The sequence below is a fragment of the Elephas maximus genome, chromosome 23 (genome assembly GCF_024166365.1).
Source record: "Elephas maximus indicus isolate mEleMax1 chromosome 23, mEleMax1 primary haplotype, whole genome shotgun sequence".
Taxonomy (NCBI): Eukaryota; Metazoa; Chordata; class Mammalia; order Proboscidea; family Elephantidae; genus Elephas; species Elephas maximus.
The window spans coordinates 72,681,191-72,694,222 of record NC_064841.1 but is presented as its reverse complement, the minus strand read 5'-3'; positions in this window follow the sequence as shown (position 1 = coordinate 72,694,222).

Here is a 13,032-nt window from a genome sequence, read left to right as displayed (position 1 = left end):
CGATAATTCTATTCTTTGTGTTCAGTCTGTCTCTCTCACTGAAACACTGGCTCCTCCAGAGCAGGGAGGATGTTTTCTGACACCATACAACATCTTAAAGCCACAGTACAGATCTTTGTATGGGGAGGTGTCATGCTGCCCACATGGCAGGTTTAGGGGAGCACTGAGGAAGTTACTCAAAACTGTTAGAGGACTCTGGTCAGGCGTATGCTGACATAAGGTGCCTTCCTTCCAAAATAGTGAAACTCCTGGACTCTAGACCAAAACAAACTTCACACATCACTCACGTCAGTGCATCTCGACATTTTCAGTTTTTGCCTTTTACGTCATGTAGAAGTTATTTTTTTATTAATTACCCCCTACCTTTTTCCCCAGAGCACATCAGCTTGCAGAGATGCACGATCCAACAAAATAAAATGAATTAATGAGCATAATGAAAGTACGTAAAGGTAAAAGGAAAGGTTGAAAAGTAAAATGGGATTCAAAGTAGTTGCAAAATGTGTGCCATAAATTCCTCTCCAACTTGCTGAACCTGGGCCAAAAACTTAGATTTAAATCTTCTTGTGGGCAGAGACATAGAGTAAAATTACCAGGTGCAGGAAATTGTAAGCAAAGAATGGTTATAGCTTAAGCATTTAAGTCACACGCAAAGAATCACAACTCTTCGTAGCGCTAAAAACAGAAAGAAAATTCTCCTGTAGGTTTCCTGTGATGAACCTAAAATTCCATGAGTAGCACAATGAGTTAAAACACAGCATCATTTGAAAACTGCTCTTCACTGGCTCATTTGGTAATAGATCAGTATGTTATAACAAATATGATGGTCTAAAGAAAAACCAACATTTATATTTACATTCTTCTGCTTTTCTGGGATAGAACGATAAGTCATTCACCTCTTTGACATTGTACATTAAATAAATACTTTATGATTTATGAATGAAAGACATTTTAAGTGCAGAAATAAATGCAATTGAATTATATTATGCACAGGCTACATTCTTGCATTCTTCTTTCTATTATATCTAAAGACTGGTTTTTAAAGCACTTAATCTTAATTTTGGTTTTCCTTAAAAATGTTTTATTCATCAGTAAACATGGTTTTAAAAACGGTTTCAGTTAAAAAAAAAAAAAGATTGCATTGACTTTTTTTCTTTCACACAAAAAGATATTTATAACGGACACCATCAAGTTGGCCTCGTGTTCACCTTACTGGATTCAAGGCAGCACAATAATAAAGGAATTCAGGGAGCAGATTGTAAATTAATTGGCAATTTGAACTTTGAATGATCATTGCTTTGTGCCTGTTTGGGAAACATGATTGCTGGATTTAGAGATGGATAAAGACAAAGCTGCTCTCCTCTGACAAACCATTCTTCTGAGAAAATTGAACTGTTCTTTTTCCAACGGGGTAATGATACCTAATCCATTGAGATATAAAAACTCCATAAAAAGGCCTCTTTACGGAGAGCTCCGGTCAGTCGGTTAAAGAAAGTTAGCAGTGTTCTTAATGGAAGATAAATGGTTGCCCTATAGGATTTTATCTGTCATACTAATCTCAAAAAGCATCTCATATAAAACTGGAGTTAAAAAGGCTGTCAAGGCAGGCTGTACCACTCAGTAAACTAATACTGGGGACTTAGCGCCCAGAGCCTGTACATGTGAACTGTTTAAAATATTTGGAAGGAAGCTTTTCCCTCCACATTAGCCTAGCCATACTCGGTGAACCCAATGTGAGATAATCCAAAACAATTCGGGTTCAACAAAGGTCGGGAAAATATTGTAGTGGACATAAGGCTTTGACAGAGAGCTTCTTTGATCTAAAGATTATAAAATACACAGTTACTAATCTGACAAATTTTGAGCCACAAAGCCCAATATCTAAACATTCCTCTTTTTGTCATAACAGTTTAATCCCTTAAGAATGTGACTCAAACCACTAGGGAGCAAAGGTTACCTCGAGATTTGTATGAAAGGGGAAAACTGCCTCAGACACCTTGATAGAAGAATGTGAGGGTCATTAAATTATATCACAAATGGCGCTTACCAATTGGCCCTGCCAGGTCACTTTCAGTTCAATTCATGCCAAATACTCCTTTCTTTTCAATGCACTTGGGCAAAAGATGAAGCAAATCTCTCTCTCTCTCTCTCTCCTCCCCCTCTCTCTCTGCCTCTCTTGCTCACTCTGTCTCTCTCTCTATCTCTCCTTTAGTGCTATCCTTCCATTTCTTTCTTCCTTTTAGTTGAGGATTAAAAAAATACCTTGGTAACAGAAAATTAATGTCTATAGATTCTCCAGTAGCTCCGATTTAACTCTTAATTAAAAAAAAAAAAATGGTACCAGCCAGGGGCTGGGGAAGGGGGTCAGTAGATAGAACACATGGCACTTTAAGGCAGTAAAACTATTCTGTATGATGCTGTAATGGCAGACACATGATAATATCCGTTTAGCAAAACTCATAGGACTGTAGGACACAAACAGTGAGCCCTAACGTAAACTACCCACTTCAGTTAGTAACAGTGTATCAATATCAGCTCTTCAGTGGTAACAAATGAACCACGCTAATGCAACATGTTAATCATAGGAGAAATTTGGCACAGGAAAAAAAGGGAGTATATGGGAACTCTATACTTCGTGCAGAATTTTCCAGTAAACCTGAAACTGCTCCAAAAAATAAAGTATATTTAAAAAGTTTTTTAAAAGTTCTACATTATAATTACATGCTTTACATAATATATGTTTTACAAAAAAGTATACATTTTTATGTATTTTAGCCAGTAATAAATAGCCATCAATACCAAAAAAAAGAATAAATTTTTTTTGACGTGGGTGGCAAATGAAACTTCAAACAGGAGATGTGACCAAATGTACTTGCTGTTCCCTCTGATGCCTTGAAGTTCTAAACCTGTGAATGTATGATGATAAAGGCTTATTAACTTTCTCAAACTAATAAGATAGTCAGAACAGTGGTACGAGTATGCTAAATATATGGCTAGTTGTTCATTGATCAAAGTGCCTTAGTGGAATGAATAGTTAACATGCTTGGCTGTTAGAACAAAGGGTAGACGTTGAGTCCACCCAGAGGTGCCTCAGAATAAAGGCCTGGTGATCTAAAAAAAAAAAATCTACTCCTGAAAAATCAACTATTGAAAATCCAGTGAAGTGCAGCTCTACTACTATGACATACGTGAAGTTACCATGAGTCAGAATCACATGATGGCAATGGGTTTGGTTTTCCATCGGTCATTAGGCTCTCGGGTATAATTGATGCTTCATACGCTTTATAAGTATCAGTGCATTCTTACCTGTTAAATGGTCCTCTCTTGGATTTGAATAGAAATATTATAGGCTCATTGGGCAACACAGGCATTTATTGTAGAAGTGGTATTTGGCAGTTGAAGTTAAAAAGAAGAGGTCCAAATATTATACCTTCATTCCACCTGTCACTTTTTGTTATGAGAACAGGTAAGAAATATAAATAAATAAAAAGTTTTGCTCCAGCCAACAGATTTAGAACTTCATTCAGCAAATGTAGTTCCCCATCCGCACGACTCCAGATGGTTTTGAAAGCCTAGAAAACGCGCATCCTATTTCTTGCAGAAACAGAGTTAGGTGGAATCTTGATGAATTATCTGCTCCAAGCAGCCAGCTTTATGCATATAAATGTCTATATGTCTATATGATTCAGGAAACAGATTTTCTTTTCTTAAATATTTTATAAGCAAATTAACCCATAAGCTGAGCTTGCCAGATGTCTAGTTACATATCTATTTTCCAGGAGTGGGTACTAGAAGACACAAACATATAAAACTGAACTCTGAGTCACCTGTACTTCAGATTCTTATCACTGCTGTGCTTGCAAACTGCTCTGAAGTTACGTAGAAATACACAGAACTCCCTGAAGGACTCCCTTCATTAGGCTAATCCAGAAAGGTTAATGGAAATCTGAAGAGTTTAACAGCTGATAGCATCCTAATAAAAGATGGAAGGAGACTGCCCCTCCCAGGTGATGGGACTCCTGAGCCACCCCAAGCAGAGGGCCACCGCCAGAATTCGGACAGTCCTTCATTCGCCACTTACTGAATGTCCAGGGTTCTTGCAGAAACAGTCTCTGCTCTCAAGGAGCTCATCTCTCCTTCCTAGAAACTTTATATCAGTTCTAGCTTTGGTGAGTATGCCAGCTATTGCCAACTGGCCAGCAGTCACTACTCAGAGGGCCATATGAGCTTATAATTTTGGTTCAAGGCTTGGTAGTAGTGACAGGTTGCGTTCTTTGTTCCATCCATTGTGGGAAGGTGTACAAAAAGAATATGCTGCTATTTGAATTGTTGTTGCTAGTTGCCATTGAGTAGGTTTCCACTCATAGCTACCTTATATACAACAGGACAAAATGTTGCCCGTCCTGTGCCACCTTCATGACCGCTGGCATATTTGAGTCTGTTGTTGTGGCCTCTATGCATTTTGAGTGCCTTCCAACCTAGGGGGCTCATCTGCTAGTTCTCTCTCAGGGAACACTCTGCTGTGGCCCACATGGCTTTCACCCGCTAATGTTTGGAAGCAGATCACCAGGCTCTTCTTCCTAGTGTGTCTTAGTCCAGAAGCTCCCTTAAAACCTCTCCACCACGGGTGACCCTGCTGTTTGAAATACCAATGGCCCAGCTTCCAGTGTCTTAGGCTGGAAGCTCCCTTAAAACCTCTCCATCATGAGTGGGCCTGCTGTTTGAAATACCAATGGCCCAGCTTCCAGTGTCTTAGTCTGGAAGCTCCCTTAAAGCCTCTCCACCATGGGTGACCCTGCTTTTTGAAATACCAATGGCCCAGCTTCCAGTGTCACAGCAACAGGCGAGCCACAACAGTATCACACACTGACAGACTATTTGAATACAAAGCTTTATTTACATAAGAAAAAACAGAAATTGTATTTTATGAACTTTTTGTATCAAAACCTGGTTGGTGTTCTCTTATCAGAAGCAAAGATACTCCTGTGACTAAACAGGTTTTATCTTTATCCCACTAATTATGCCATAATCCTGCTTTCTTCTACTTAAAAGAGCATTTTTTAAAGCTATATTTGTTCAAATTTATGCAACCTAACAACTTAGTATTTCAAAGTACTTTGAAGACGTAGCTGAAATATTCATAAGGCTAGGCGGTATTATTTTTAAAAACTCATGGAGGACACTGGAGAGGTACCAAAGGATTTAAAAAGGGCAAATGTAGCGTCTATATTTAAAAATGGGATGAACGATGACCTTGGAACTACAAGCGTGAGCTTATTTTTCTTGCCTCGAAAAACTGGAACAAATCATCCAAAAATCAATTTGCGAGCACAGGGGAGAGCGTGTAGTGCTAGACAATAATTCACAAACCATCCTGAAGAAAAAGGCTGTCAAAGTTTTATAATTTCTTCCTACGATAGCAATAGCCTGGTAAATTAGAGGGCAGACATAGCATCACAATTTTTTCCTAATTAAGTTTATTGTCTCTTGTAACATTCCCATGTAATCTGAGAATATGAACTAGGGCTGGAGGTCATAATAAAGTTACCCTGGAACAGACATAATCATGGTGTTTTATTCAAATATTTATCAAGGAATAATGATATTTCAATTGTATCACTTAATAAAGTGGGGTTTGGTAAGAGGTCAGTTTGGGATGTAGTGCTATTTAGTGTTTTCAGCTTTACCACATAGAAAATAAGCTATTCACTTAGGAAATGAACCAACAATAGCTTAGGAGACATATTATGACCTTTCCCAACAGTATCGGGATCCAAAATAACATTGAAATAATTAACAGAATTGACTTCAGTAGCACAGGGAAAGATATAAGGATATTTTTCTGGTTGGATAACAAGAAAAGAACTCCACAAAGAAAGGACAATAACAGAATTTATAAGAAAAAAAAAAGAAATTCATGTTGATAATTAAACCACTGATGTCGAGTTAATTCCTACTCGTAGCAAAAAATCATCATAGAACCAGAAATTTGGAAAAGGAAAAGACTCTCAAATAACCAAGCTCATTAGTTTACATTTAAAAAACATATATATATATACATTTTAAAGACTTCCAACAAAATTATGTAGAGGTAGACTTGGGCTCACTTACTTTGGACACGTCATCAAAAAAAAAAAAAAACCTAACCCACTGCCGTTGAGTGGATCCCAACTCACAGCACCCTAGAAGACAGAATAGAACCGTCCCATAGGGTTTCCAAGGAGCACCTGGTGGATTAGAACTTCCAACCTTTTGGTCAGCAAACTTAGCTCTTAACCACTAACTACACCCCCAGGGTTTCTGGACATGTCCTCAGAATAGATTAATAACTAAAGTAGAGGGTCAGTGAAAATGAGGGGAAACCCTCAATGAGATGGATTGGCACAATGGATGCGACAATGGGCTCAAACATAGCCAGGATTATGAGGATGGTACAGGACCAGGCAACGCTGAGTTCTGTTGTACCTAAGGCCACCATGAGCAGGAGACCAGTGCACGGCAACTAAGAACGAAAGCAGAGTTAGTTCACATCCAGCTAGCCAGAGATGTGGCACCAGGCTGTGGTCCCCTGTTAAGGAGGGAAAGTGGGTCTCACTCATCCTGCTGCTCTTCTCCGTGTGTAACAGGTAGTTCTGTCCTTAGTAGGCACCTGTCGTACATGACGTGATTAGACCAAAGATCTCCTTGCACACAAAGAGTCTATAAATATAGGCGGCACTACTCAGGGCCGTGAAGCTGACCCACAAACTGTTATCTGTCCGACTACATAAGTACTGAAACCGAGAGTAAGCATGTAGAACCTCTTACAAAAAACCAAAAACCAAACCCAGTGCCGTCGAGTCGATTCCGACTCATAGCGACCCTAGAGGACAGGGTAGAACTGCCCCATAGAGTTTCCAAGGAGCACCTGGTGGATTCGAACTGCCGACCCTTTGGTTAGCAGCCGTAGCACTTAACCACTACCCCCCAGGGTTTCCTTAGGACCTCTTAGAGCTGTGTAAAGAGAGTAATTTTAGGTCTGTTGAATCTAGGAATAAAAAATAAATTGAGGCTTGTATTTTATACACCTTTTTAAAATTTTGTTATTTTAGTGCTTTATTTTTTTTTATTTACAAACATGATTTTGCAATGCAATGGAAATTTTAAAACTGGACTTCTCATCACAGACAGTTTGAGAAGAATTAATATACAGCACATAATTTTTTTTTTACATAAGATACAGGAAAAATTAAATTCCTTCATTATATTAACACTGCTTTGGCTTATTTAAGACCATTTCCAGAAAGGAGATGGCAATTTTTGGAAGACACAGCCAGAAGATTCATAGAGTTATGAATATCAGTGAATTATAAATTCAAGGTGAATTATACATCAATGAATTATAAATCTATTGCCATAAAATTCTCTCTTTAAATATTTTTTTTTCTGTCTTGTGACATGGTTTTTCTAATTCTTCAGGGTTATTTTGAATTGCATTCCTCTCTTCCGAAACACATCCAGCAAGCCTATCTGTTTTAGTATGAGTGATCATGCTAATAAATGCTTTTAAAATTCTTCATTTTAATAGATTATTTATTAAACTGTTAAGCAATTCTAATCCTGGCATTGCTTACTTCTGAGATTGGTGCCGAACCGGTTGCTAGGTGCTCTCCGTGATCAAAAGGCTTAAATCCACACAGATTGTCTGTTTACTCCCCCCTTATCTATATTCCTATCACTCCATCACAGAACACAGTTAAAGTGGTCTGACGGAACTGGAGTGATCCTTGACACCTCATTGCTCTAGGCTTAGGCCTGATTGGCATCCTCTTTTATCTATCGAGGGTACTTTTCATCAAAACCCACATCTTCTACACGTCATTTTACAATAATACATAATGGAAGGGTTTCCACATTCTGAAGATAATGAAAAGAACTATCGGGGGGGGGGGGGGGGAACCCAAAGGTTAAGAGGCTGATGGGTAAAAGTTAATCTCATCTTTTCCATCTACCGTTTCCATAACACTCTGCCCTTTGACATTCTCAGAGGATGACAAGAGGATACATTAGCAACAGTGAGCTGAAAAAATGAAAATTATATTGGGGTTGCTAATTGAAATATACACACAGCAACCTAAATGATGACTGGACATTTGTCAGTAGGAGCCTGTTTATAACGCTGTGTTTTATAGACTCTGTCAAGATCCTTTCCCTTCTCCTTGGTGAGGGCCAGTCTTGATGAGTTTCTCAGGGAACTCCCATAGAGCAGTCATGTAGGTCTTATCCTCCAAAGAACATAAAACTCTCCCAAGCAAGGTGCCAGGACTACTTCAGTATCTGAGCCCTGCCTGGATTATGTCAGAGGATTGAATTCTGTTCCTTCTCAAAGGCTCAAGGATCAGAGACCAAGCCAAATACTGCAGTCGGGCATCGGGCATTCAAGTGCCCTGCTTTTGAACAACTCTAGTTATCAGGTCTCTGCCTCCAGGCCCACCTCCGTGTCTTAAATGTGCCGTGTTCTTCAACATTTCTGCCTTTGGTTTTGCCTTCCACTTGCCTAAAATGCCCTCTTCTCTTACCCCATTACTAAATTTTTACTGCACATTCATCCGCCAGAGTTCACCAACCTCCACGTCTTCTATGAAATCTTCCTGGCCAGGGCCAGCCCAAGTTCACAGTTCCTTCTATAAACTCCTATATTATGCTTACATCTTTCTGTAGCATTTTTACTTTTTGTTTACTTCTATGACTCTACAGCAAAGCTACTTAACAGTCTATGGTTTTTCTTGGTTTTCACAGTGCCTGGCACATGGCCAAACCCAAAAAAACCAAACCCATTGCCATCAAGTTGATTCTGAATCATAGCAAACGTATAGGACAGAGTAGAACTGCCCCACAGGGTTTCCAAGGAGTGGCTGGTGGATTCAAACTGCCAACCTCTTGGTTAGCAGCCCTAGTTCTTAACCACTGCACCACCAGGGCTCCGGCACATGGTCAGCACTCACAAAATGCTGACTGAGAACATGGACCCTCACTCTTTTTGCCCATAGTCTCTTTACACCCTGGGCTTGGGTGCACCAAATTGAGTTGGCTGTGAGTAACCAACCGCTATTCTGGAGTTCCATTAGGAATCCTAAGACCTACTAACTACTCCATTTCCCATGTACTTATCATCCTTTTCCACTACCAAAGTATAAACCTCACTGCTCATTAGTTGTATTTTGAGGACAATCACTTAAACTGTGACTCTCCAATCCTCAGTGTTGTCTCTGTGTTGATACTCTCTGACAGCTTCCCTCCCTTCTCAGAGTTTCCACTCCATCCTCTGGAACTTACTTCCCTGAGTCTTCTTCACAGAAAAGTCTTTCCTGTTCCTGATCTTGACTAGACACTACTTTTCTCATAGCCCTCTTCAGAAATTGTTTCCAAGCCTCAGCACCAAGGAACCAAGAGCAAGAAGTGAGGTAAATTCTAATGCCCTAATGCTGCGCTGCCACTTTTGCTCCTTTAAATGTCCTCACATCAAACCATGCCAGTGTTATCTGCAAAGCCCTTGGCTGCCTCTCCAGTCATTAAAGATCCTGTTATAAGTGCTACGGTGTTACTCTGTTCTCCAACATCCACCATGAACACGAATTTCTTCAATATCTGTATGGAGTTTCTCACATTGTCACTTACAATGACCTTCATCTCCTTACCAAATGAGTCATCGCCCACAACCATAGTCTGAAGCTTCTCATCTCCCACAACTCATCTCCCCATCACAAATTCACAACTTAAGAATCTCAATCTCTGACCAACAACCTTGTCGTTGCTGTTGTTAGGTTACAGCGAGTGGGTTCCAACTCATAGCGACCCTATATTCAACAGAACAAAACAGTGCCTGGTCCTGAGCCATCCTCACAATTGTTGTGATGCTTGAGCCCATTGTTGCAGCCACTGTATCAATCCATCTCCTCGAGGGTCTTCCTCTTCTTGGCTGGCCCTCTACTTTATCGAGCATGATGTCTTTCTCCAGGGACTGATCCCTCCTTGATAACTTGTCCAAAGTACATGAGATGAAGTCTCACCATCCTAGCATCATCAGTTATCATCAGAACAACCTCCTAGCCTACGAGTTTTCTATCCCTCATTCCCACTATGCCTTCCCCTAAGCCTCTATGCTCCCGATTCCTTCATTTTCTTGTGTATTGGCCCCCTCCTGGCTTCATCTTCATCTCTGCCCAGTTTACTCCCTATGTGTAATCTTCCTGAACTACCTTTTCACAAGAACCCTTAGTTTTCTTGTATCCCCACAACTCTCAAATAAAATCTCAACATGAATTTATCTCTAGAATCCTGTAGCAAAGAGCCTAGAACAAAGTAATTCTTGCTCTGAGAATCAAAAGGGAATCCAGTAGGAATGTCTTACCAGTATGACATCACATGTCCAGCACCTGTGTGCTATCTATCGTGTATAGAATGCTGGGCAAACAGGACGTACTCACTCGTTCCCATTATCCCTTAATTCTTTCTTCTGGACCTCAATTTTCTGAGCAATAAAATAAGGGAATTAAAACAGATCAATCTTTTTTTATCTATTTTTTCTATCCTTCTCCTCCCTCCCTGCTTTTTTACAATAAAACTCTTATTTTTTAAATGAAATCTTATTAAGGAACCCCTCAAATAATAAAAAAAAAAAATAGATGAAAGTGATAAAAGGGACCCCAAGGCAGTATACATTTTAATTGTTTGGCAAAAATAAATGTTCAATTTTCATAGCCCTAGAAACACCTGTGTAGAGCCCCAAGGCTGTACGGAGCTCATTTTGAAAGCTCTTGTGCTCTACCTTTGGGCCACAAACTTTATTATAAAATAAGAAAAATAAATTGCATAGGAGTATATTTAGTATAACTCCATTTCTATACAACATACACATGCATACACACACACGTATGTATCTCTACATACATATACATAGATAATATGTATTCTTGAATAAATAATATTTCAGGAAGCATGAATGTAAAAATTAACATTGATTTCCTCTGAGGAATAGAAATAAGGTCCAGGAAGGGAATTTTATTTTTCCAGATCATTGGAATTTTGATTTTCTTTTTAACCATAAGCATGTGTTTTTTAATCATTTTAAATAAAAGAAAATCATCAAACTTGATGTTTCCTGCGGGACCTTTCAGATCTGAGGTTCTGTGATTTGTTTCCCTCCACCTGTGACTCAATTTCCCCTCTTTCCAGGAGTGGCATATGTCAAAAATTACTTGTGAGAAGTGCTGCTCTGAAAACCTACAGATGTGTCTCTAGAGAGGAATTCTTCATCAGAAACCTACTCTTTCAGCAAGATGTATCTCCACATTTTCGCTATTTCTACCTTGGCTTCCCACTTTGCCCACATGCTGAAAAGTTGTCAGAGATCCAAAGAAGAAGATATATTGAATGATCTCTCATATTCAGTGGCCCCTAGGTCCATATTCAAGACGAAGAGTTAAAATCAAGGATCAAGTCATGCTATGCCTGGTATTGAGCCATGCGGTGTATGACAACATAACAGGTACAGATGGAATTGCATTCATCACACCACTTTATGTGAGATCCAACTTAATCTATACTGAGTTATTGGTTAGATTCACCCTCAATTGTTAGTAAAGGAATGGAATTGAATCACGAATATTTCACATCGAGAGACCATCAGTTTGGAAGGAACCCCCAAAACTAAACATGTAAGAATAATATGGAGTGAATTCTCTAATTCAAAATGCATTGGATTTATTTTAATTTTAAAATGTTATACATATAATTCTTAGGTAGCATGACTTTTCATTATAATAAATTTCTAGTATTGGACTATATTCTATTCCAATTCAAAAACAGTCACTGAGAAAAAAATGCATTTAATATATGAGAGGAGAATTTCAAGAATAACATGTGAAACTGAGACACCCACACAACTGACCTAAAATTATCTCTAAAGTTGTTAGGGCAGCTGTCTTTGAAGTTAGCCAAAAAACTCATTCTTTCCTGTCCAAAAAAAAAAATCTCAGCTTGGCCTCTGCATCCTATAATTTGTTTTTAGATTTTTCTTTTTCTTTTTTTTTAAACTTCCCTTTCTAGGAAAATCTGTCTTCCAGTGGAAAACATTCAAGTTGTGAAACGGTCTCTGACCAAAATGAAGATATTCACACTCAATCTATTTAATGAGTTCCTACTATGTGCAAAACTTCGAGTCTCCAGGATTCTAGATACAAAGGTGAAATGAATACGATCCCTTATTTTATCAAAATTTACCAGTTACTCAGTCATTAACCATCCGGATGAAAGAGAAACATATCGATAAATCTGAAAACAAACAAATGGCAGCTCTTGCCCAAGTCCTAAACCTACCTGTGATCCCCACTGGAGATAATCCTACCTGCATCCAAACTCTTCCTCTGGAACCATTAGGAGGTTAGGCATCAGTTATATGCCAACCACTCTTAAACTGATGGTTTTCAGCATTGCTTTCCATGGATAAAGGGCCAGTCATGTCTGTGTTGATAGTCAGCATCAGCTCCCACCCCTTATCCTAAACCTTATCCACTTATTTTGGCTGCTCCCCCTGCCCCATCCCTCCCCTGACAGCCAGATGGGTTTGATGAGCCTTTGTCTGGAATAGATCTCTGATAATTATCCCTCACCATTTTTGCCTGCGCCCCCCACCCCAGTGTCTGCATAGGTGGGGTGATGGGAGGGAAGTAGAGGAAAATAGAGGAATGGAGTAAAAAAAAAAAAAACTAGAAAGGTAAGACTAAGTTGTAAAAGGCATTAAATGCCAAGTGAAGAAGATGAAATGATATGATTATGTCTATCTTTTAGAACAACTGTCCGTATCCAAGATATTGGTAACTGTTATGGATTGAATTGTGTCCCCCTAAAATACGTGTCATCATCATCATATAGGGGGTCGCTGGGTCGCTATGAGTCGGAATCGACTCGACGGCACTGGGTTTTTTTTTTTTTTTGGTTTAAAATACATGTTGAAATGCTCACTCTTGTACCTGTAAATATGACCCCATTTGGAAA